Source organism: Myotis myotis, unplaced genomic scaffold, assembly GCF_014108235.1.
Source record: "Myotis myotis isolate mMyoMyo1 unplaced genomic scaffold, mMyoMyo1.p scaffold_m19_p_2, whole genome shotgun sequence".
NCBI lineage: Eukaryota > Metazoa > Chordata > Mammalia > Chiroptera > Vespertilionidae > Myotis > Myotis myotis.
In genome coordinates, this window is record NW_023416324.1 from 204,423,808 (window position 1) to 204,451,485 (window position 27,678).

A 27,678-nucleotide genomic window follows, 5' to 3' on the forward strand; every position below is an offset into this window, starting at 1 on the left:
CTATAAAGTTGTATGTTAAGTTGGCAAACACTTAAAAGTAACTGAAATGATCATAAGTTATGGAGCCTCGAGGAAAACTCTCGTTAGAAGTTATTTTTCTTACTGTCATGTTCTCAAAGATGGAGAGTAATGTTCTTTCTTGTTTTCTTATGAGGAACAAAGAGACAACCTGTGAAATAGAAATCCTATAAATCTTGTTTCCTTAAGTTTTTCATGTCTCCCTATTCTTTCCACACAAGCCATCTTTCATCATCTCTATGTGACATTAATTTTTATTACAACCCATTTTCCTGAATTATACAAACAGATAACAGATGCATTGTTACCAAAAACAAAGGAAAACAAAACAAAACCTTATTTTTCAAAAATACATCATTCATCACTAGAAGAAAACAAAGTAGAAAGCTGAACTTTAACTTAGCTTTTCTGCTAGGCAATTTAGTTGTTAAATATTTTTCCTTTATTCCCTGACTCTCTGGTCTCCTTGACTTTAATTTCTCTTGGAATTCAGTCTACCCTCTAACAATGTCAAAGTTACCTTCATATGAATTAGATTAGTTTACTTTCCAGAGTTCAACCTCATAGACTCTATAACATTAATAGGCTAAAGGTAAAAATTACTTCACATGAGCTGTGTGAAACTGTTCATAAATTCTCCTTTTCAGTTGGTGCCTGTGATACCCCATACTTCCCTGTTTATTCTCTAGTTAGTTCCTTCTCAGGCTCCTTCCCTTAGAGCTATAATTATGGAATCTGTATTCTCCACAATTCTGATTCTTCCATCTACACTTCTCCTTTCCATAGGGATCTCAGCTGCTCCTGAGCTGTTGTTAATACCCACAGACATCATCTAGAGCCCTAAACACTTGCCCAAATGTCACTTTTGTGTTTTTCATGATCTGGTCACTATCTCCTCTTGAGTGCTCTAACAGCACCTTATTTAATCATATTTGGAAGAAAATCTTTTACCCTGGTACCCTCTGCCTATTGCCCCACAAAAATATATTATCTTCTTGCCTTCCATGTTTCCATCATTGGCTCCATTTAGTATCTCAATCCTTTAATTTTATAATTATTACAGACGTTGCAATTGGATGAAATCATGTAGATCATCTAAGCCATCTCTCAGGATGCTTATATTTCCTCTATAAATTGGACCCTTAGCCAATGCATCTGAGAACTCAGCAACTGGAAGTGGGGTTGTATATTTATGGATTTTTTCCCCTGAAGAAGAATGCTAGCTTTGTCACACAGAAGAGTTAAAACCGATAGCATAGATATGTCCTTTGCTCTCTTCCTCACTACTTTTTATGTTTTGCTTATTTCCAATATCTGCCGATTCAATCTCCCCAGTACTCCTCAGTTAAACAAACCTCCTCTTCCTTTTACACTGTCCCCAATTTTGGTCATCTTCCTGGATCTCCACTCTTTCAGGTACAAGAGAAAGAGACTCTGTCAGTGAACTTCAACAAAACTATCTGAGAGACTGGAAAGAGAGTGGCTCATAGACGTTTCTTCCTTGTTGCATTTGTTTCTATCTCTTGATGTTGTAACAAAGCACCAATAACTCTGTGTCTTAAAACAACACACATGTATTATCTTACACATTTAGAGATCATAAGTTCTATAATCAATGTGTTTATTCCAGAGGATCTAGTGGATCATTCATTTACATGCCTTCTCCAGCTTCTAGAAACTGCCTACATTCATTCCTTGGCTCATAGACTCTTCCTCCATCATCACAGCCAGCAGTGCAACATCTTCAAATATTCAAGAATCTCTCCCCCCACCCCCAATTCTCTCACTGTATATATATTTCTTCTCTATCACCTGCTTATCAAGATTTAGTTGGTGATATGTACTGTGAACAAGTGCTGTGATCTGAAGGAATGCAGAAGCCTGAAGCTGTGTCTAAGAGGGCACCACTGTTCACTACCTGGTTTTTATGCCTCCAACAGGAGTCTGGTTATGGTCATTTTTCTGGTAAATGTTGGAATCTTTATGCTATTAATTCCTGGAACAAAACTTTTTCCATGCCCTGGTATCACAAAGGAGATTTAACCACAAAAAGAGATTTTGTTATCATTTTATCTTTCTGGACACCAACTGGTCTACCTAGGGTTGCAATATATAGTATCATCTTCCAGTTCTAAATAGACTATAATTTTTCCAGTGATTATGTTTTGTTTGTTTATTTTTTAAATATTATTTCCTTCATTTTCAATACTTATTTTATATCTAGATACAGAGTTCTAAAAGCCAGGCTGTTGGCAAGGCCTTGACAACTGAAATAGACTCTTAATTGACATCTCTGCACCCAGTATCCTACCCATCATGGCATCTTTCATGCCTCTGCTTGTTTAAACATTTTTTATACAGTGCTTAATGTCACTCTCCTTCATAAGAATACTTACTGGTTTCCCACAGGCAAATAAGTATATAAACTTCCTGTCATTGAATTCAGGACCCTCTGAGGTCTGTTCTCAATGCGAATTTTAGAGACTTAACTTCCATATTTTTCTATCCATATCTTGCTTATCTCTCATAAGGGAGATGTCAGAGCATTTTGACCTCTGCTAGTCATTTAGTTCCTATTTTCAAAGGTCCCATTTGAAAACTGTGCAAAATTGCCCTAACTGGTTTGTCTCAGTGGATAGAGCCTTGGCCTGCTGCAAACTGAATGGTCACAAGTTAAATTCCAGTCAAGGGCACATACCCCAGTTGCAGGCTTGATCTCCACCCCTGGTCAGGGCACATGCAGGAGGCAACTAATCAATGTGTCTCTCTCATACTGATGTTTCTCTGTCTCTCACCCTCCCTTCCACTCTCTAAACATCAATGGAAAAATAGCTTTGGATGAGGATTAACAACAACAACAAAAAGAAAACTGTGTAATGTAAGATCAATTGTATGAGTTAAGAATCACTGCACCCTGAAACTCAGTCTCCTCATGAGACGTAATCTCTGTTCCTGAAATTTGATAAGCTGACCATAAATAATTCAAAGTGCTTAGGTGGTCAAATTTTGCTCAGGCCATGGAAAAGAAGAATATATACTTACTAGAGGCCCGGTGCACAAAAATTTGTGCACTCAGGGGGGTCCCTCAGCCCGGCCTGTGCCCTATCACAGTCTGGGACTCCTTGGGGGATGATTACCTGCTGGCTTAGGCCCGCTCCCCAGGGGATTGGGCCTAAGATGGCAGTGAGACATCCCTCTGGCAGCCTGGGAGCCCTCAAGGGATGTCCACTTGCCAGCAGGGAGCAGGCCTAAGCTGCAGTCAGACATCCTTAGTGCTGCTGAGGAGGCGAGAGAGGCTCCCACCACCACCGCTGTACTGGCAGCCATTAGCCTGGCTTGTGGCTGAGCAGAGCTCTCCCTGTGGGAGCGCGCTGACCACCAGGGGGCAGCTCCTGCATTGAGTGTCTGCCCCCTGGTGGTCAGTGTGTGTGATAGTGACCAGTCATTCCCAATCATTCTGCTGTTAGGGTCAATTTGCATATTACCCTTTTATTATGTAGGATAAGCCCATGCTCATGTATGAAAACCTTCATCAGTGACTCATCCCTCCCATGCAAACCTTTTTAGTCAGGTGAGAGGTAGATCAATGTCATCATAGCATAACAACCTGGAAAATGCCTGCAGATTCCTAAAAGGGGACTAAACTGCGGTCCCAATGCTATTTTAACCATTGTATAAGTTGTTATAGTCACATTTTACAACTTGTCACTCCTAAAAATAATCAAGCTTCCTGGAAATTGTCAATGTTTCAAACAGTGAAGGGATGGTGAAACTTCTATGATATGTCTCTTGGACAAGAGCTAGTCTTGGAGATCAAAAATTCTTTGGCTGGTCTCTGTAAATGCTCCTATATGCAACACAGCTATAAACAAAACATTGGGTTCATTTTTTTTCCTCACACTATTCACAGATCATAAGAAAAATTGCCAAAATGCCCTTTATGTCTTTATCTCTACTCACTGGTAGAACCAGAATTGAACCTGAGAGAATAACTGTAGAGGTTGAGCTGCCCATGCTATTCATCAAAATGCTTGCCTGGAAAAAAGAAGCATTGCCATGAGAAATAATGTTTCAGTTTTTCAGACCTCCACTGTGAGAAAATATCCAGAGTTCACAGAATTCAGGCAATGTAAATTAGCAATTCCTCCCACAATACCTGTTCAACAATAATAAGTACTCAAGGGAATTTGTGTCCTTGGAAAATAAATGGAAGGTTGGTGACTTCTGCACAAAATATCCTGTGACTTAAGAAATGGTATGTAGTTAAAATTAGTACTCAATGACTGAGTTTAAGGATGCATTTATTCTAAACAAATTTAAATTTTTATTTAAACATACTCAGGTTGTGGGAGCTCTATCCCTGGTAAGGGATGTGTAGGAGGTAGCCGATAGATGTTTTATTCTCACATCAATGTTTCTCTCCCTCTCCTTCTTCTCTCTCTAAAACCTCAATAAAATATTTTAAATAAAATATGGTCCATAAAGGAGTCTTCTTTCCTTCTGAAGGTTTTGTCATTAACCAGTATTCTACTATTAAACTTATATGTCTCATTGAGGCAAACAGTTTTGAGACCTTGCTTCTAAAACGGAAGAAAGCTGAAGTAGCAGGCATTAGTGATAGTATATGTCTGAGCTCTCCAGGCAGATTGGGTGGCCTTGCCATCTCCATCAGCTATCTTGTCCTCTGTTTTTATGACACACACAGCACTTCCCATTTCATGTCATGGACAGCAAAACAACCCAAAGGAAGATAGTCAGAGAAGCTCTCAAGGGCTTACACACCTGGGCTTACCAGGAACCATTTCAGTAATGGCAACATTACCAGATTTCAAGAATTTGGTGCCATCTCCCAGTGTCTTACCAGTATCAATCTTCTTTAAGTCAGCAAACTTGTATGCAGGGTAGGCTGTTTGACCATCCAGCTCAGGACAGCCAGCACCAGTTTTACGTAGAATGTTCAGAATAATCATCTGAACCTAGCCTCTACTGCTAGGTCTTTTTTGCTGCCACCAGCCACATGGCCATAAGGAGCATCTTTGTTAGACATGTTGTTTACACTGAAGCCCACATTTTCCCCAGGAAGAGCTTTACTTACAACTCCATGGTACATTTCAACAGAATTTACTTCAGTCGTAACACTGACTGAAGCAAAGGAGACCCAACATGCTGAGTTTGAGAACACCAGTCTCCACTCGCCTCACAAGGACATTACCAACACCACCAATTACGTAGACATCCTGAAGGGGCAAATGAAAGGCACTTGAATTGTGGGTAAATATTTTAAATTATTTTGAAAGGAGAGAATAGGACTAAAACTCTGAATAACTTCAGGACAATTAAACCAGTGAAAGGGATTGTATAGCTCATTTACAGTGAAATAAAATAGGAGATTGAGGAAGTAAGTATGAACATTTTAAGAGATTATAATAAATATTAGGTGGGCAACCTGGTCCATCAACTTCTTAGATTATGAAAGGACCAGAACAGATTCACTCAATTTTCCCTAGCCTAAATGAATTTTTAAAATGTGATAATGACATAAATATGGAAACTTTGGTCTCTTCAGAACAAGTCCTGATTAATGTTGTGAAGTAAAGGAGAAAATTATAATTCTGAGTGATGGGTTGGTCAGGTTGGCATGACACAGGAGTAGGAAGGGCTGAGAACATTGATATGAATTAAATGGCCTGAAAGTAATGAGAAAATTGTCAGATACTTGTGCACAATGTACCTTTCTACTCACATTTGCTAATGAAATTGCTAATAGAAAGTTAAAGGATGATTTGCTTATGATAGGGGATATGGTGATGCAATTCTGAAAGGCTTATATGTAAAAATACGTCTCAAAGTAAAAATTTATGAATGCAAGTATTGTGTTCTAATGCATTACCCCTACCAGAATAGATGTTATATCTGAATGGGATAATTTTTTCAATACATAAAAATTAAGAAGGAGAAAGTCATGCCAATCTGCTCACTTGTTTAAATGTGGTCTGCCAGATGGAATGACCAAAAATCACTCAAATGACTAATTTAAAATAATATAAAATATTTGGGTTTTATCAGGAAATTTTAGTTTATTTAAGTTTCACCTGTATTAGCAATCCAAAATTCTTGTTTAATATTCCAGTGTTATCTGTGAGAAAAGCTGATGGATGTTGGAATGTAACAGTAGGCTACAAAGGATTAAGCATAGTGTTGCCTCCATAGTGTGCAGAACCCAATATGATTTTAACAATTCAAACTGTGCAACATGCTAAAGAAAATCAGTATTCTGTGATCAATTTGTTTTGTTTTTCCAATTCCTATTTCAAAAGAAAGCGAAACTAATTTGTATTCACGTGGAATGGAACTGAACAAATACTGTGTTCTCATACAGATATATAGGTCCTGCTGATTACTGACAAAATCTGCTATGAAGAGACTTAGAGTTGATTAAATTAAAATACTGTTAATGCTCAGATTGATGATACATTGTTGACAACTAAATCTGAGGATCAAGTGGGCTAAACTAAATGCTGGTTAACCTTATGTCCAACAGAGGGTCATAGATTAACCTGCTAACCTAGAGAGTAAAGCACAAATGGCAAGAATCTTTAAAAAATTGTGTAAACTGGAGACACTAGAGATATACCTCAGATAACCAAAACTAAGTTATGTTGTCAGGGAGCCCCTAAAGGAAACTAAGAAGAATGAAGATTGATTGAGTTGGCGGTTTGTGGAGAAATCCCATACCATGTCTGAGATTTTTACTGGTCCCATTTCACAAAAATGCCAGGGAAAAAGATGAATTTTAATGATGTTATGTAAACAGAAAACACTCAAAGTTTAAAAAAACAATTCTAAACCATAGTTTACCCAACCTAATCTTGGGATGGTTCCACCCCCAAAGCTCAAGTGATATGAGAAGTATCCGCCACTTGCACTGAGGCTGCCGAGAGCTTTTGTCAAAGCTCAAGTCTGCCAGCCGACATTAACTGCTGGGAACTTGGGGCAGAAATTTGCCTGAAGCTGTTGCCGTATAAATTCCCGTTGAAAGGCAATTTTTGGTCTGTTACTGGGCTTCAAATGAAACTGTTTCTGCTATGGAAGGACATAAAATTATTTTGAGACATGAAATACCACTCATATCATGAATTATGTCAAAAAAAGACTTTCAATATGAGAGGGAAACACACAGAGGAGTTGGAAATGATATATGAACAAATATGCTACAACAGTACTCATTTCATGCATGAGCAGGTGGCTGCCAGACCTTGGGGTTCAATGTTAGATTCACCTGAGGAGTTGTCTCACTCTCTATCTAAATGGGTACCTCCCTAAGGCCCCTTAATAAAGAATGCTGACCAAGCAGCCATGTAACATATGATATTTTACAGGAGGCTTAGTCTGAAATATAGCTGTATCATATCTGGCCAATGGCTGAAACTTTAAACTTAAAATATAAAACTACTGCCCAGGCCAGCGTGGCTCAGTGGTTGAGCACCAAGCATCAACCTGTGAACCAGGAGGTCATGGTTCAATTCCCAGTCAGGGCACATGCCTAGGTTGCAGGCTCCTTCCCCAGTGTGGGATTGCAGGAGGCAGCTGATCAATGATTCTGTCTCATCCTTGACATTTATATCTCTCTCTCCCTCTCCCTTCCTCTCTGAAATTAATAAAAACTATTTTATAAAATATAAATAAGCAGAATTAAGTAAGCAGAATTAGGAACAGTGTCCCTTGTAGCATCAGAAGAACCACATAAAAATAATAAAACAGTAGAATCTTACACCAATTTTTAGGTAGAAGCCAGTGGATTGGCAAAAAAAATGATCCTTAAACAAATAGAATATGAAAGAAATCACAGTATGAGGCACTATTGTTAGGGGAAAAGATTATGATTTTGAAAAAAAATCAAAGTTATACATAATGAACTGTGTGTTTGTATATGTCACTATTTAGTTAAATTATAATATGTTGAGAACAATACCTAGATATAATGGACTTACAATATCTTCTGTGCCCAACTTATTGTAGTATTCTCTGTCCAAGATTTTGAGAAAAGAGGCCACAATAAAAATAAAGAATACTTAGCACACTAAAATCAACATTAGTTTAGGGAAGACATGGTGGGCTCACGGGAGCCTCAATATTATTTCAGTACACCTATGGAATACTCCAGCTATATTTGAAGTGACAATTAGCCTTATAACATTCTCACATGCACAATGTTCCAGGAAGGACTATCTATGTGTGCCCCCCTAGAGGGAGGTGGCAGAGCTCAGGAAAATGGTCTTTGACTTTGGCAGAGGAAAGTACAAGAACAAACTTGTGAGAGACTTTTGGCCCCAGTATACTATGGGAATACATTTATGGAAAGTATATTTTGCATAATTACTCTTTTTACCTGTCAAAGCACCATGAATAAAAAACAAACTTAAAAAACAAACTTACCCAGTTCTGCAGTTAATCAGCACTGATACTTTTTAAACTTGTCTAGGATTTTTATCAATGGAGATAAGATAGAGATTATTTAATTAAAAGGTCCTTTGAATCTTTGATGAGTTAATAGAGTCTAAAAAATTAAATTAGATTGCTTAAAATGCTATAAAAATTTGCAAGAGCAAATGTTTTTACCTTTATATTGAACACAAAATTGTTAACATTATCAAAATGGAGAAATGACTAGCATTCATAATTTAAAATCAACCTCATTAATATAATGTAATCAATGCTAAGAAATTTGAGATTAGGTCCCTCCTTTTCATCTTCAAAGACACTGCATTCCAGTTTAAGCAGAAACCTGCCCATTTATTTTCGGCATTAAAAAGATATTATGCTTCCAGACATACCTACATTTCTGTCAGCTTATAGATTTACTTAACTGATTTAAGATTTTGTGGCTTTGCAAATGCCTATTCCCAAGTTTAGACTGTGTATACAAAGCCTTATTTGTTATCCTATGGAATAGGTGATTTCAAAAGTTTTCTAGAATATATTAATTTACATAAATTGCATGAAAGTAAATTTATTTTTGTACTGGTTGTGCTTATTGATGATATATAACATTTTTATGTATAAGAAAGAACATGTATCAAATAATTTATCTACTTATACCTACACTTCCATTTAAAATTAATTTGCTAACATATATGGTTATTATATGTTGTTACCACAAACCTGTTCTTTAAATGCTAACAACATCAAAAAATTAAATGGAAAAAAAAACAAAACAAAATTGAGACAATGATGCTTTTTCCATAAGACTGATATGTGAATTTTATTATAAAATAGATTTGTTTGGTACAAACTTCAATTGAACTAAAGTCTTTCTGAGATTAGAACTTGAATAACATTTTAGAAATATAAATAATAATGGAATCTGTGTATGATGCTACAGTTTTTACAAACTAAGTTCAAAAATACTCAAATTGTCATCTGTATTTAAATATATACCTTTCAAAAATAAAGTTATTCTAATATTATAAATGGAACATATGTTGATTTTTCAAATTGATGCTTTACATCCTATTTTTTTTCAAAATCAAAGAATAATTTTATGATAAGCATATTAAGCATTTTGTAAAGCAAATAACATAATAATTTGTGTATCCATAAAAATTAACAACTAAGGATGAATTTTAACTAACCAAATATTTTTAGTTCAAATAAAAAATGTCCTTCATGAAAGAAAAATGTTATATCCTATAAAAATGTATGTGTAGAAAATATTAAATTTTTACTTTTATTGTAAGGACTAAAAAGAAAAGTACCTACTGGGTAAGGTTATCATTTTCTGTTCATTGAAATCACAATGAAATGTACATTTATAAAATAAGATGATGGAGTGATGGAAAATGTAATGCTACGCCAATCCAAAAAGCCGTGTTATATTTGTGACATTATACTCAAAACATGTCAGAATGTGTCTCCTTTTATATTTATATGAGGTTGACTTATGAATTGTTTACAATTCACCATAATTTAAAAGTTAGTTTTCCATGACATTCATTACTAAAACAATTTTTAAGGCTTCCACTGAGCTTTGAAATATTACAATTATGCCCATAGGACCCAGCACACAATGTGCAGGTGAAAGTCCAGCTTCTAAGCAACAGAATCATCTATCAAATTAATTTTTGTATTTGAATTTGTCCAGTCATTTTAATCAAGGGATAATTTAAATTTTAATCATTGAAATTTAAAAAGAAAATGACATTAAGTAGTATAATATAGATAGATGAAAGACATAAACTAGATGATAGACTGGGAAAACTTATCTTAAAGTCAGAAGAGATAAATAGAAATTTTAAAAAATAAATGAAATGTAAGTTAACAGATGCAATCATAGCATTTATGCTTAGCTCTAGTATACATCCGAAAGAAGCTAGTTAAGAATGAAGTAGTTTAAGGAAAGGTGAAACTTTGTTCTGAACTCATAAAAGACATGGATTTTAGAATCCAGAGGCATCATTTCCAGATTGGCGGGGGGTGGGGGGGTGGGGGGGCCGGGGGAAGCTGAAAAGGATGCCACAAAAGATCCCCAAACAGTCAACAATAAGGGAAAGTAAGTTCTAACTTTTCTTTAAGCATTAAACACAAAATCCGCTTGCTGAGCCTGGGTCAGTGGGGCTCAGTTTGTTGGACACTATCCTGTGCACCAGAAAGTTACCCATTCGATTCCTGGTCAGGCCTCATGCCCAGGTTGCTGGCTTGATCCCTAGTAGAGGGCATGCAGGGGCAGCAAATCGCTGTTTCCCTAACTTAGCGATATTTCTCTCTCTCTCCTTCTCCCTTCCCCTATTTAAACAAACAAACAAACAAACAAATAAATAAATAATGGAAAAATTCACTTGCTGAAATTTAAAATCCATTCTTTTGTTTTAGGCTCAATTGGCAGAAACACTTACTCAGTATATCAATCCTTTTTTCACAAAAGTGTTTTATATTTGAGGTATTTCAGATATATTTTTCCTTTATCTTACTTGGTTTTATTCTCTTTTATATTTTACTAGAGGCCTGGTGCATGAAAATTCGTGCATGGGGGTGGGGGGTTCCCTCAGCTCAGCCTGCCCCTCTCACAGTCCAAGAGCCCATGGGGAGCAGGCCTAAGCCGCTGTCTGGCCTCCCTCTGCAGGGGGTAACCAGGCTGATCAGGGGAAGGTGCTGCCCCCATCACCTTGCTGCTGCTGCCACTGCTGGCTGTGGCAGCTATGAGGCCTGAGCCCCAGGCCTCTCAGCCACCAGGCTTACGGCTGCCTGAGCCCACGGCTGCCTGGCAGCTGCTGTGGTTTTGTTCAGATGGACATCCAAATGGATGTTCGGAAGATATTTGCCCTAATTAGAATATGACCCATTTATTAGTATAGATTTTTAAAGGTAGAACTAAGCGGTGATAAGTTAAATTAATTTTTAGGTTTCAGTTTTCTTTTCTTTTTTTAAGAGTATAGCTTTCACACAGCTGTATGACAAAAATTAAGCATCACTTGTTGAAATTTTATAGGTTATGTTGAGGATAAGTTATGACTTTTATACCTAGAATCCCTTTTGGAACAACTGTGAGATTTATAGAACTTGCTTTATAAATACAGTGCCTTCCACTCTTTTTCAAATATATAAAATTTATACCCATGCACAACTAAATTCTAAGAAGTATCAGTTTTGCTTTGAATAAAACTAAACTGTGTAATAGTATTAGGTATTTCACCCTATAATTACTTATTATATATTTACTATGTCAAACACTATTCTAGGTAACAAGGATACAGTAAGAAAAATAAACAAACAACAACTTCTGTCACGGAGATTACATATTTTATATTCTAAAATGTACTGGAACTTTCTCTCTCTCTCTTTTTAATTTATCTTTATTGTTGAAAATATTACAGATGTCCCATTTCCTCCCCTATTCATCACCTCCTCATCTCTTTCTTTCTTTCCTTCTTTCTCTTTTCTTTCTTTTGTGAGAAGGACATATAACATTTTTCTTCAAGATTTCTCAATTTACCTATAAATTAATAAACATGAACCTCATTGGCCATATACCAATGTATTCTGTAGAACATACATTGTGTTCTGAAAGTGCAAACTTTGTCATGGAATATGTACCTATCTCAAAAACTGAAAACCTAAAATAATGCAGAAGTCATCCAATTCTATGGTAGAAAATTATTCAACAGATTCAACATTTGTTTAATACAAATGGGTCTTGACTTACTACATGTAATGGCCTATTCAATTGGCTAACATGGCATGTTTAATTTCAGAGCTTATGGACAAGAAACATGCTCTCTGTTGTTATTTTTGTTGTTGTGGGAGATATCCAATACTTAAAGCTCTTAATTCATAGAAAATTAGTTATAGAAACAGGATTTGGGACTTGCTAATTAACAGATTATGGAAACTTGCTTTTGTCATTAAGCAGGTGGTTAGTACCATTCTGCATTTTCATAGGCTTAATATACATTTTCCTTCTCCAGATCCAGGAGAAAATTGTTATAAATAGTCCTGGAAAGAGCAATTAGGAACAGTAATTTATTCTCCATGGCATTTTATTAAGTTTTACTAAACTCAAATGAGTCTCATAAGAAAATGATTATAATATTTAACTCATAATTTCTAACAAATTCGATTACATGATGGCTTCCTTAAAATTCTAACACAAGAATAAGTAATACTTAATCCAGTAAATTTTTTTTATGCAAGCTTATTGGCCTTTAAATTATTTTGTTTCCTTTCTCTTTTTTTTCTGCTGAGAATTAAGCACACAGTCCCAATTCAAGAGGTATAGAATGTGTCCATTTTATATTTCTTATATAAAAATCTATGGTCCTTGTTAGTCATCAAAATTAAAATTTACACTGATTTAGTTGTTAGAGCCTGAAACAAGACTGAAGATTTTCACTTGAAGATGGATTCTAGTGGTTATTCTGAGATGAAAATCTTAGATATTTATTTTAAAAAAATCGGTAATAAACTTAGATGATTTTAAAATGCTTTTATGGCCCTATGGTTTTAGTTATTAAAACAATGAATTTCCACAATGATTTTTGTTGAAAAATTATATCAATGTTCAGAGAAGTAATTTAAGATGTGGAATGTGTTCTTCCTATAAAAAGCTGTCATTTTAAAAAATCTTGTGCAGTTACCTTTTGTTCACTGCAACATTTTGAGAATGAATATCATGGAAACAGTTTATATGGATTCAATGTAAACATGTGAATGTAAGTGAAAATCGACTTAAGTTGCTATTAAGCAGAGAAACAAAAAGCATTTAAAAATAAATATCTCAAAGGTGAAAATACTTAGGACTTTTCTCTTTCTCAAGATGTTATTGAAAATAAAAGGCCTTTGTTTAAAACTTTCTATATAATAAAAGGGTAATATGCAAACTGACCCTAACAGCAGAATGACTAGGAATGACTCTCTATGACATGCACTGACCACCAGGAGGCAGACGCTCAATGCAGGAGCTGCCCTCTGGTAGTCAGTGCACTCCCACAGGGGGAGCTCTCCTCAGCCACAAGCTGAGCCTCTTCTGCCTCCTTGGCAGTGCTAAGGATGTCCGACTGGGGCTTAGTCCCACTCCCCGTGTGGTCGGACATCCCCTGAGGGCTCCTGGGCTGCCAGAGGGATGTCTGACTGCCAGCATAGGTCCCCTCTACCAGGGAGCAGGCCTAAGCCAGCAGGTGGACATGCCCCGAGGGGTCCTGGACTATGAGAGGGCACATGCTGGGCTGAGGAACCCCTCTGAGTGCATGAATTTTCGTGCGCCAAGCCTCTAGTATAAAGATAATTTCTAGTTGGTGTGGGAAAGATTTCTAAGGAAACATTCACATGCATTCTATAATATCCAATGACACCATGTCATCTCTTCTGAAACTAGAATTTTACATGGGCCCTCTGTGCATTGGACCAGAATCTGGCATAATCATTAACCGTATCTCCAGGTAATCCGCATAGTTCAGGTGTTGTACAGCAGAGTAGATGTATGACAGGGCAGGGCTTGTTTATAAGGAGTGTGGGTGGAAATCTTGAATGGAGTAGCACATGAAACAAACTGATATTTTATTTTTTTTTAATTTTAAGTGAAAGATTAGTTTAGCTAGGAATACACATGAAAGTGTCTGATAAGTGCCCCTCTTCTTAAAATGAAAAACATAAAAATTTAAATCTTATCAACCCAGATAGTCTGATTTGAATTTGTCTTGAATCTCTGATGACTTATTTTGGCTCTAATGATCATATACACTTGGGATTTAAATAGGAGGATCTTCCTGATTCTCTCTCATCATTGATGTTTCTATATCTCTCTATCCCTCTCCCTTCATCTCTCTCTAAAATAAAAAAAAAAAAATGTTAAAAATAAATAAATAAATAGGAGAATATTTCAATGCTATTCACCTTAAAATATTTGTAATCTTGTCCTAGCTGGTTTGGCTCAGTGGATAGAGTGTCACCTGTGGACTGAAAGGTCCCAAGTGTAACTCCTTTCAAGAGCGCTTGCCCAGGTTGTGGGCTCGATCCCTAGTAGGGGGCATGCAGGAGGCAGCTGATCAATGATTCTCTGTCATCATGATGTTTCTATCTCTCCCTCTCCCTTCTTCTCTGAAATCAATAAAAATATATATTAAAATATATATTTGTAATCTACAAAGATTATGAATTTTCATTTATTTTATAATTTGTACTATGCACCCAGAATCATGATATTAAGTAAAATAGAGGTGTGTTGCCCTTCATAGGTTATAATTAAATTTGAAAAGCAGATATAGCATTCATATTTTATTATATAATGTTCTTTAGCATACAATTAACATCATTGAATATTTTTCTTATTTTTCATGTCATTGAAAAATAAAATGTATCTTCATTTGACTTTGAAAATTCATTGTTTAAGCTAGGTCTTTTGCACATGAGTTTTATAGGCAAGCATGGTAGTGGTGTTTTGTTTGATTAAAAGGTTATTGTCAGAGAAAAGTATGCGTTAATGCAAGATCTCGCCCCTAGTGGGTTGTGTGTGTGTGTGTATGTTTTTTTTTTTTAATATTACCAATCCTCAATATCCTACCCTATAAAATGGAAAAAATAAAATTCAAAATTAATATAAAGATTAAATAAAGTACCCCGTATGTGACATGAACAATGGGTGTTTTTCCTTCGAAGTAAGTTTTATTTAGATTAACAAATGTGTTTTACATATTCATAGAAAAACTATAGAGCAAGAAAGTGAGAAAGGATAACATGACATTTTGCCAGGTTTCTGCTACATGTCAGGTTCCTTAAAAATGGCATTCCATTAAGCATATTGCTAAAATGGCTATTCATCAATTTTTTGTGAGTAATAATTGCATTTAGAACTGAACTAGTTTCTGTGAGGGCAGGAAATGGTATGTATGTATGATTTGGTTCCTGCTCAAATGATCAGGATTATGCATATGACATATTCATATAACAAAGGGCATAAATGAAAGGACATGTTCAAATTCAAAACAAGGGCATGATCAATAACAACCATTACTGTGATGGATAGAAGAAGTCATTAGGAGGTAAGTAGCTTAAATGATGCTTAGAGTTTCTGAGACATAATGGAATCATTTGACTTCCAAAGCTATAATAGAAAAGGGCTTTTAATCAAAGAAGTATTTATAAGTGTATCCCTTTGAAATTCTGCAAAGTTAACAATTCTCTGAGTGAGAAGTAAAGTAGTAATTATTTTAATCAACAACGGTTTTCATGACTGTAGGCTTCAAACCTACAGTTAGGGACATAAAATAACTGTATTTGGTAATTACACTTGAGGCCTTTCTTAAAAAGTGCATCAATCGAAGTGTTCTTAAGTGAAAAATAGTTTATATATAGTAAAGGATGTTATATTTGAAATGAGACACAGCATGCATTGTTTATTAGGTAAATAATTTGGTTTTGAACAAGAATAATCTCTCTTTTGTGTTTTAAATATGGATTTTCAATTCTGAGTACACTTCAAACATGTTTTAAGGAATAATGATATGAAGTTTTTCAGAAAAAATCCTGGATCATTTGTAACACTTATTTTCCAAATATTTATTTACATTGACAGTGTTTTGTGCTCATGAAGGGAAAGAGCATTTAAAGTAATAGTGGTTGGAACAACTACCAGAGACCAAAGTGATGAACATTCTCCAAAATAGCCTTCTCAACTCAGGATTTTGAGAAGACCACAAAAACAAATGAAGATGTTTATTCATACTTAATGGTTAGAATATGCATTTTGTTTTTCTTTTTATTGAATTTATGGGATGATCCCGGTTAATAAAATTATACTGGTTTCAGGTGCACACCTCCACAACATAGCATCTGTACATTGTATTGTGTATTCACCTGACAAATGAAAAGTATAATGGAACTGAAGGTTTATATATAAACCTGGTAAGATCATTTTAAGACATTAGTTTCATTAAAACCTGAATTAACTATTTAGTCATCCTTATATATGTATACAGTAAGCAAAGTATAACACTTCTGCATTATGAGGAGATTTAGAGAAAATCACTTTTATTATTATTCTAGCTTGCTATATACTCCTCCACAAAGCAAAGAATTCTCTCAGAAAACAACCCAAAACTTCATAATTATTGTTTGTTTTATAGAGAGCAAAGACTAAAGCTTTGATTTGGGTAAGAAACTTCAGTAACTTTACTGTATTTTCAGATTTATCTGATGAAATTAAAAGCAAGTGTAATTTTGAATGATTACTTTTTCTATTTTAGCTTAATAATTCCAAATAGCTACGTGATATACTTCATTTTATGACAAAAATGAAGAGTTCAAGTTTTTCCTTTAATGCTTTTATTTGTATTTTATGTCTCTGATAAGGTAGATATTAGCTGGGCCTGTTTTATTCACTTCAAAATATATGTAAAACATTTTAAGTGGATAATACAGCAGTTCTACATCACTGGAATCCTTACATCCACTTAAAATGAATGTAGAGCATGTTTAAGATCAAGGGGAAAGCACAGATAAATTAAATTACAGTTTAGATAATTGCTTAGCCTAATTTGTTCACAAATATGTTATTCTTCACTTCCAGGGTCATACTAGTAAATATTGTTTCCTCTAATTTTTCTCATCTACCAAAAGGAAGGAATCTGCAATACATTATATGAATGAAAAAAAAAAAAAAAACTTTCCTCACAGTTTCCAATTAAGTCAGATTCCCTTAAAGAAAAGCGACAATGTCTGATATCAAATTGTTTTCTGTAACACCATTCTTTCCATATTTAGCAAATACTATCCAAATGACTTTGTATTGTTATTTGCCAGTTTAAAAATCATTTTAAATGCTTAGAACTGAATGTCAAACTGAACTTTTTGAACGCAAAGCCAGAAAGTAAAGGGTTCTGTAAGAAACCCAGTTATACTTGGGTCATGCGAAAACATTAAGTGAGGAGGGATACCAGACCCTTCAGAGGGCCCATCACTGCTGCATCAGAGGAGACCATCCATGTGTGTTGCTATTGATGGGATTTCGCCTGCTTTAGAGTTTCAGCTTTGCACTTTTCAAGGGCATTTTACTTTCAGTTCCCAACTTAACCAATCAGAAAGACTGTTGTTAGTAATATGAAAGTAATTGGAAATGTTCTAATGTGTATATCTACTAAATATGGCTACATCATCTTATTCAGAAAGGCCAATCAAATTATAGATTATGGTTTTTCCTTTCCTGAATCTTTGTATTCCTTCTCTTTAATTATGTTCCTATTTAAAGAGCTATTTTTATCTTGCTGAAGTTATAACTTATATTTTCACAAACTGTTAATAAGAGTCCTACCCTAGCCGGTTTTGCTCAGTGGATAGAGCGTCAGCTTGTGGACTGAAGGATCCCGGGTTCAGTTCCGGTCAAGAGCACATAATTACAGGCTCCTCCCGGCCCGGGCCCCTGGTCAAGGCTCATGCAGGAGGCAACCAATTAATGTGTCTCTCTCACACTGATGTTTCTCTGTGTTTTTCCCTCTCTCACTCTCCTTAAAAAACAATGGAAAAATATCCTCAAGTGAGGATTAACAAAAATAAAAATAAAAGAGTCCTAATAGCAGTGATGACATTAAAATCCATATATTCAGAACTAAAAAACAGACTGACTTCTATTTTTATAGACCTGAGTAAAAATTCAGTGACGAAGTTAGCTTCTCATGCCTTTTCCCTAATATTTTTGAATGTCAGTGATCATTTTTAAATCTCTTCATAATGCAGAAATGTTATACTTTGTTTGCTCTCTACATAAGAATGACTTAATGATCAATTTAGTTATTACAGCAACTGTAATCTTAAAATTATCTTAAGAGATATATATCTTAATTCTATGGTACTATTCCTTTTTTATAACAAAATTGTGTTGTTTTCTAAATGTATACACCTCTTCCCTACTATGTTAATCCTATTTTAGCCAAGATTATAGAAACTTTCTAGTAAATGCTATATGAGTTTTGCTCTTTTCCTCCACAAACTGCCCTGATGTAGATCTTTAAATTAGAAGGTCTTAAATCTAAGGACAAAAAATACAAAGATACTTAGCACAAATTTCATTCTCCTGAATGAATCAGAATGTCACAACGGAAGTGGCTTTCCCCTTGCAGAAAGGGAGCCACCCATCTAGCTTCTCAGAGCCAGTCTTTGAAACTTTAGATTGGATCTAAATAGAAATAAAAGAGGTTGAGCGTGGACATATGAACCAGGAGGTGACAGTTCTGTTCAATTCTGGGTCAGGGCACATGCCATAATTGAGGGCTCAATTCTGGTGGAGGGCATGCAAAGGGTAGTCAATCAATGATTCTCTCTCATCATTGATGTTTCTATCTCTCTCTCCCCCGCCCTTCCTCTCTGAAATCAAATATATATATATATATATATATATATATATATATATATATATTTCACTCTATATATCTATATTATAAATGTATATAGATATATAGAGTGATATATATAGATCTATGTAGCTATATATATGTGTGTGTATATATATATACATATATATATATATATATATGAAATACTATTGCCTGAAATATTCAAATAATTCAGGTAAAATGTGTTTCTTTCTTTACCTTAAATTTATATAAAATATAACATATACTATGCAATCATAACTTTCCATATTATTCTGTAGATATACTTCCAATACTTTTGTCTGTGACTGAAGGTATATAGTTTTTATTAACTAAATATATTAAGAAAATATACTTAAATTGTGAACTCTCCCACCTCTGTCTTTGAGTAATTTTATTTACCCTAATATCTGTAATATTTCAAATGCATTGCTTTAAAATGCATTATTTTTCACCCTAAATTTCATGAAGGAAAGCAAGTAGCTATAAATGCCACTAATCAACCTTTTCTTCACATATGTAAACAGTTTAAATAAGGAAAAATGAATCGTGGCAGTGAACGGTGTTATCTCAGCCATTTTACAGCAATGCATGCAATCTCCATGCAAGCACGTGAGCATAAGTGCTACAGGCATGTGATAAACTCTCAACCCTGCCGCTGTAGCATGTTCACTGCATAGATGATCTGCGTAACTTTCAAGTCCTACGCTGATCCCTGCGATTAAGTTAGAATGATGTTACATATTCATTTATTCCGGGTCAGCAATTTGGTCTGGCCTTCTGAAAAAAGCTCCAAGGTTGTTATCCTGCCAGAAATCCCTGAACAGAAGCCTTAGTTTTCCCATAAATCCTGCAGGTTCTAATCAGTCAGCTTTCTCTGCCAATCAATCTCTCTCCCTTAGCTTTCACACTGTGTGGTATAAGCTGGGGCTTTGACATGGCATTATACTCTTAAAAATAAAGTTTAAAGTTTCTTACAGAGTACAGAATCAAACTGAGAAATCTAAGAAGGAATTTTGTCAATCGAAACTCATCCTTCCTGCTGATATTAAACATGTGCACAGAATTCAGTCACGTTATCAGAATGGCATCTCGACTTTAGGCCTTGTACTATTATTATTTTTTTTATTTAGAAAGAAATACTTTATTAATCCTCATCAAAGATAAGTTTTTATTGATTTTTAGAGAGGAAGGAAGGGACACAGATAGAGAGAAACATGGATGAGAGAGAAACATTGATCAGGATCAGTTGCCTCCCACATACACCTGGACCAGGGATTAAACCTGCAGCCAGGTATGTGCCCTGATGGGAATCTAACCCTCAACCTTTTGGTGAATAAAGGATGATGCTCCAACCAACTGACGCACTCACCAGGACAGACCTTGTGTTATTAACATTAACACTTATATAATGTTGAATAATTTGGCTCTTTTGAATTCTGCACTCTGGAGAAAACAACTTTACAGTCTATTCAGAAGATTTTGATTTGTAGAAATTAAATAATTGTAACAATATTGCCTAAATAAATGTCACAAATGTGAATATTGAAAAACAAGTACAACAAAGGAAAGAATAAAAATAAATATAAAATCATATTAACATGTTGATATATTGAATCTATTATATTTCATTTGTTGTTTATGCAAAACAAGCCTCTGTAAATAGTTAAACTTGCTCTGTGTTTTGATTATATATAAATGAATAATACTATATATATATATATATATATATATATATATATATATATATATATATACCTATATAGGCTGATTATAGCTTAAATTTCTAATACTCTAATATAAGTTAATTCTTTAAATTTGATTAATTAAAGCCAGGTCATTTCCTATAGCTGTTTCAACAAAGATTAAGGGCATTAAGATTAAAAAAATTGTGTATTGTTTTTCTTAGAAAAAGTAGAAAAGACATAAAAAAACACACACAAGAGAATTGAAATGAGTGTAAGAGTCATTTGTGAAGATGAAAAATTTTGAAAGCTGTATTTGTATATTGAAGTATACTAGACCTTCATCGTCCAAAATGGTATATGGTATGCACCAGCAACACGTAGCTAACAGGAATCTGAATGTGGTTAGTGGGAACTGAGAGGTGTTATAAATGTAAAAATACTGACAGATTTCAAAGACAGTATGAAAAGACGACTATAAATTATCTCAAGTTTTTATATTGATTATATGTAGAAATAAATATTTGGGTATATTCATTATTACAATTAATTTCCTCTATTTCCTTTTAATTTTCTATGAGAGAAATTTAAGTGACATATGGGACACATAGTTAAGACTCACATCCTATTTCTCTCATAGTGCACAGCTCTAAAATGTTGCATGGAATTGACATGAATGTGAGGAGGAGTTTTCTATTGACCTTCAATTCCTTGTAAGAGTTACTGTGACTATACCTTTTCTCTTGACAAATCATACGTATTCCATGTTAAATCCAGGTCAGTTAACCTAAATGCTAATAATTAAAAATAACTGTATTTAATTTGAGAGTTTGATATAAATAATCTAGTTTGACTGCAGATACATCTTTGCTATACTTGTCTGATGTGACTGACATATATCTAGTTAGATGTCAGTGCTTTACTATATTAAAAGTCATACCTCCATTGAATTATAAAGAAAAAATCCAGGTAGAGGAAATGAAAAATAAATAAGGAAAGGTGTTTCATTCTATCCTTCATCTTTTGGAACCAGAAATATAAAAGAAAATATTTAACTTTCTGCTTTGTGTCTATAGATATTTCCTTTGTGAGAACAATCTATTCACTTTCCTCTTTTATAGAGCATTTTCTGAAAAGTGTTATGGTAAAAACATATTTTCATACTTACCTTGTCTAGATATTATTTGTCTTAATAAAATTACTTGGGTGTAAGTTATATATTTTAGCAAAGTTTTCTTTTGAGGGATCTAAAACCAAATTCAAACATAAAATCAGGGTTGCAGATGTCAATGGAAAGGGCTAGGCCTAGGGAATGAGTAAAATAAAACATTACAGACATAACCATTTGTAAATAATCATACAGTATTGTGTAAATGCACGATTTTAAAGCTATTGTCATGCTTTATCCTTGCGGCTCTCTTGAAATTTGCTTAAAAGGATTTCAAAATGTGGGTAGATATATTCAACACTTTTGATAAGTGACTTTTATCTATCTTGAAGTGGTTTGTGATGACAGTGACATCTCAGAGTACAAAAAGTAATTTTGCTCTGAAGTAAGAAAAAAAAAAAAAGGTGTGTTAAAACACTAAAGAAAAATTTCTCCAGAGAAATTATTTCAAAAAAGAAGATGTTCTACTTATTTATATTCTGATTACTGGATTGTATTGTTGATATTTTATTCTGTGTGATAATGGAAAATTGTCTATGTAAGTTGCCCAATATTCTATTACTTCAATTTGGCATGACTATTGCTTTTACCTGAAAAATTAGACAGCTACTAAGAATGAGAAAATGAAACTAGTAAGTCAACCTATTAAAATAATGACTACAGGATAATAATAACTATTGTAGCCTTGAACTTGTAACATCTTTTCTTTGAGATATTGTTTAGCAAATTGGACTTACTTGAGAATGTCAAAATACACTTCAAAAAGATGCGACATTTCCATTAACAGATATACAGTTGCTATTATACAATCTATTGATATTCATTCCTATTGCCTTTAAGTAAATAGGCCCTTGACACTGACCACAAATGGGAAAGACACATTTGTTAAACATATTTCTTTCGGTTTCCCAGCATAAACTCTCCATCTTTGCCTGCCCTCAGACAATACCTTACTGTACCACAGCTACCTGTCTATTCCAAATTCAGTCTGTGTCCCCAATCTTTACTTCATTTCCCATTTCCTCCCTCAGCCCTCAAATGAAATAAGTAGCCATAGAATCTTATGCCCCATTTCTTATATTGGACATATAACTGTATGTGTAACATCTGTGTGTAGACTGGGATGTAGTGATGCGTAGAAACTAGGGACTGTGTTAGCACCTAGGGAACTTGATTTATACAAATCCTATCCATCTTTCAAAACTCAGCTTAACAGACCTTACCTTCATTCCCACTCAACCATAATCCCCCACAACAGAATGCTTATTATTCTGAATTTCTAAAGTTTACTTCTCTTTAAGAAACAAGACGGAATACCTCTGAGTCTGAATTAGATACTACAGAGGAGCCATGGTAATTGAGATGCCTGCTCCAATGAAGCTTATATTTCTGTGGGGAAGATATATAATAAAAAAAATAAATAAATCAATTGCAGTACAGTTCAACAATATATTGGATACAATAGTATATGTCAGCTGTAGTTATCCGGTTAGCATTATTAGTAACTCATACCTCAGAATGAATTATTTTAGTAAAAGAAGAAGGCTTTATTCTTAACACTAAAGAAAGAACAATCACACTGGCAATATAAGGAGCTCACTGGATTTGAGGAGGAAAGAATGATATTCTTGGAGTTTTAGCAGCGCTAGCTAGAAACAGCAGCCATAGCAAGGGAGTTTAAACATCCAGAGAGCAACTGTGAAGGACCAGAGAAGGGCATTGGGCCTTTTGCGTGGTGAGAGGTGAAGGATGTTAATATATTGCAGTTGTAGAAGTGGTTTGACTGAATTTGCCTGTACCAGAAAGATATTTCTTAACTTGCTATTTCTAAATAGTTGGCATGGTAACATTGTTGTCATTGTTGGCACAAATAACTAGTAAAGCATAGAAGAGTGGTGGCGAACCTTTTGAGCTCGGCGTGTCAGCATTTTGAAAAACCCTAACTTAACTCTGGTGCCGTGTCACATATTGCCGGGAGCCAGTCCATCCTTGCTGTTTCAAGGGACCTGGCATATATGGCATACTGTTCTTAATATGTTTGCTCACCTTCTTGGCACTATGTGTTTTAACCAAGGTCTCTGAGAAAGGTTGTTTCCCCAGGTAGGGATTTTCCCCTGAAGTTAGGGAGGGAATAAAACCTCTTAACTAAGTGCCAGGCAGGTAATTAATCACTTTAACTACGAACAATCATGCTTAAGCTACATAATCTTTACTTCCTGGAATGGAGATAAGAAATGCCCTAACCTTTGGAATAGAGATTGATAGGATTGGAATCAACTGGTATAAATACAGATGTAACAAGACAGAACTTAGAAGACAGAACCTACACAGAACCTACACACAGAACCTACACACAGAACCTACACACAGAACCTAGAGACAGAAGAACTTCGCTGGAGAGAACATGGCAAAAGATCCTGGACAGAAGCTGGAGAAAGAACCTAGAGACAGAACCTAGCGAGAGAACATGGCAAAAGATCATGGAGTGAACCTGACTATAGAACATGGCAAGAGAACCTGACTAGAACCTGGTGACTGAACCTGGCTGGAGAACCTTGACAGAACCTGGCTGGAGATCCTAAGCAGAACTTCGCTGGAGATCCTGAACAGAACTTGGCTGGAGATCCTGGCTAGAGATCCTGGCTAGGCTGCTGATCAAGTGAACGCTGTCTCCGTGTCATTCCTTCTTCGCCGACACCGTCCACACCTTTGGGGACCCCTGGACCTGCTGGGGCTGGACCCCGGCATCTGGCGCCCGAACAGGGACCCTTAGATGTAACAAGACAGAAAGAGACAGAACCAAGAGAGACAGAACCAAGAGAGACAGAACCTAGAGACAGAAGAACTTCTCTGGAGAGAACATGGCAAAAGATCCTGGACTGAACCTGACTACAGAAATTGGCAAGAGAACCTGACTAGAACCTGGTGACTGAACCTGGCTGGTGAACCTGGACAGAACCTGGCTGGAGAACCTAGCAAGGGAACATGGCTACAGAACCTGGCTGGAGAACCTAGCAAGAGAACATGGACACAGAACCTGGCTGGAGATCCTAACCAGAACTTCGCTGGAGATCCTGACCAGAACTTGGCTAGAGATCCTGGCTAGGCTGCTGATCAACTGAACGCTGTCTCTGTGTCATTCCTTCTTCACCGACTCCGTCCACACCTTTGGGGACCCCTGGACCTGCTGGGGTTGGACCCCGGCAACATATAGATTTTTTTTGATATTTGCAACCATAGTAAAACAAAGGTTTATATTTTTGATATTTATTTTATATATTTAAATGCCACTTAACAAAGAAAAATCAACCAAAAAAATGAGTTCGCGTGTCACCTCTGACACGCGTGTCATAGGTTTGCCATCACTGGCATAGTCTTTATGTTTCTTATCATATCTTTTCACTTGTCTGAAAAATTATCAGTGAGGTTTATTAATATAGTCATGTATTTTAGAAATCTTGTGCCTTTTTTGCAGTTTTTTTTCTAGTTCCAATATTCTAGAAGTGGGTTTCAGTAACTAGCAGAAATATGACTGCTCATATCATAATTCATATGAATCTTTTTTAAACAACGAATCTGAAGGATAACAGCACAAGGTTGTTTGGGGAAAATGCCTTAGTGTTGCCAGAATATTGCCAGTAATTTTTAACAAATTTTAACCATGAATTAATCTAAACTGAATACACACACAAGAAGAGAATACAGTAAGTCTTCACTTAATGTTGTCAATAGGGTCTTAGAAACTGTGACTTTAAGCAAAACCAATTTTACTATAGGCTAATTGATATAAACAAAAGTTAAGATCCTAAGGCATATTTCTGGTCACAAAAACATCACCAAACTTCTAAACAAAGACTCTATACACTTTTAATATTAAACATTAAAATACATGTGATATATATATATATATATATATATATATATATATTTTTTTTTTTTTTTAATAAAAGTGAGTAAGGCCCTAACCGGTTTGGCTCAGTGGATGGAGCATTGGCCTGCAGACTCAGGGGTCCCAGGTTCGATTCCAGTCGAGGGCATGTATCTTGGTGGGGAGCGTGTCCCCAGTAGGGAGTGTGTGGGAGGCAGCTGATCGATGTTTCTCTCTCATTGATGTTTCTAACTCTCTATCCCTCTCCCTTCCTCTCTGTAAAAAAATCAATAGAATATATATTTTTTAAAAAAGTGATTAAGATAATTATTTTCTACCCCCCTATTTCAGTTCAGGGATAGAGGGAGCCAGAGTCTCTCCAGCAGCTCTGGGAAGAAAGTGGGACCCCACCCTGGCTGGACACCCTTCTGTCCCAGGTGCAGTCACACCACCCCCTCACTCACTCAGCTCAGGACAACATCCACACATCATTTTGCCTCATTTTGACCTGGGGGAGGAAACCCACACAGACATGGGGAGAAAGTGCGACTCCACACAGACAGTGGCCCCAGGAGGAAATAGATTCTTCTCATCTATATTATAAGGAAGTGATGTGGAATATAAGGACATTATGTGAAGACCTGCTATACTGAAGTATGGAAAGCAAAAATATAGTGATTTATATATGTAGATTTTTAATTTTCTTTCTCTATTTTTTTGTTGTTGTTAATCCTCCAGGAGGATATTTTTTCTCATTGAGAAACATCAATGTGAGAGAGACACATCGATTGATTACCGCCCACACGGTGCCCCAACTGGGATCGAGCCTGCAATCGAGGTACATGCCCTTGATGGAAATCAAACCTGTGACCCCTCAGTCCAAGGACCAATGCTCTAACCACTGAAAAAAACAGCCGGGGCTAATTTTCTCTTCTTAAACTAGAAGTTTGGAGTCGGGAAATGCAGAGCTGGGAAGGAGGTTAGCAATGCTAACAGTCATCACCTAGTGTCCTGTCTTCATCCTCTGCCATTCACTGCAGTTTTTTCCTCATTTTTCTAAGGTGGATGCCTCACATCCTCATTCAAGACATCAAGATGGTAGAAGAGATATGAGATGACAGAAGAGATAGCTGTTTGTCTCCTTTTTTATGAAGAAAGTGGAACTTTCCAGAAGCCTCACACAGCTCATTTCTAATGCTGTCTCCAAGGCAGGAGCTATGTCACACTGGCCTAACCTCCATGGAATGTGCTTAGGGAAAATGAGATTACGGGGAAAGATTAATTCAGTGAGTGAATGACGTCTATCATATTCTAGTTGTTTATACTGCCTTAAAGGTTATCTGTTGCAAATCAAGCATAACTTAATAAAAGAGATTTTGGCTATGCAAAAACTTACCATCCATTGCTGATTGTGTAGCTTCCCTCATCCCCACCCATTCTCTTCAGGTAGTGCCTTTCTGTCATTGTGACAAGAAAAATGTCTTCATACATTTTCAAATATTCCTTAGGAGGGTATCGCCCACATGGATGCCAACTTAATTAACTTCATACAATCAGACTGACAACATTGATTAATTCCATTACTACATATAGCTGAAAGGACATTTCATTTTAGAACTGATCATAAAATAAAAATTTTCAGATATACAAAGTGGCTATTAACATTTTTTTTTTATAAAATTGCCTGGGATTATTAACTACCTACATTGGGGAATGAAATAGAATAAAGGAGTACAGAATAGTGGTAATTAGCATGATAAAACTAGTAAGTCTTAAGTTCATATAGAATTGGTCACTAAATTGTGCCTTAATACATGACAAATACGTAATCATCTGAAACATAGCTGAGACTTAATTAGAACTTGAAGTAGGCCGTGATTACCCTAAAATCTTTCTTTCTATTGCTATTTTTCTCTTCTCCTCACAACTAAACATTAGCAGTGCTTTAATATTGCCTCTTATCTACCCAATAACATAGTCTGCTCTCCAAACACTAGGACTTAATTCCTTCCCAATGTGCCTTTTTTGTTCTTACCTTTCACCCATCCTCACTTTCTTCCTTCCATCTTCACCCTCCAATTTTTT

The 27,678-nt window shown here is 35.5% G+C and overlaps 1 pseudogene; it reads right to left on the minus strand.

Moving 5' to 3' along the window:
• Positions 1-4,598: 4,598 nt before the first annotated feature.
• Positions 4,599-27,057, minus strand: LOC118675793 (annotated as a pseudogene).
• Between the last annotated feature and the right edge of the window lie 621 nt (positions 27,058-27,678).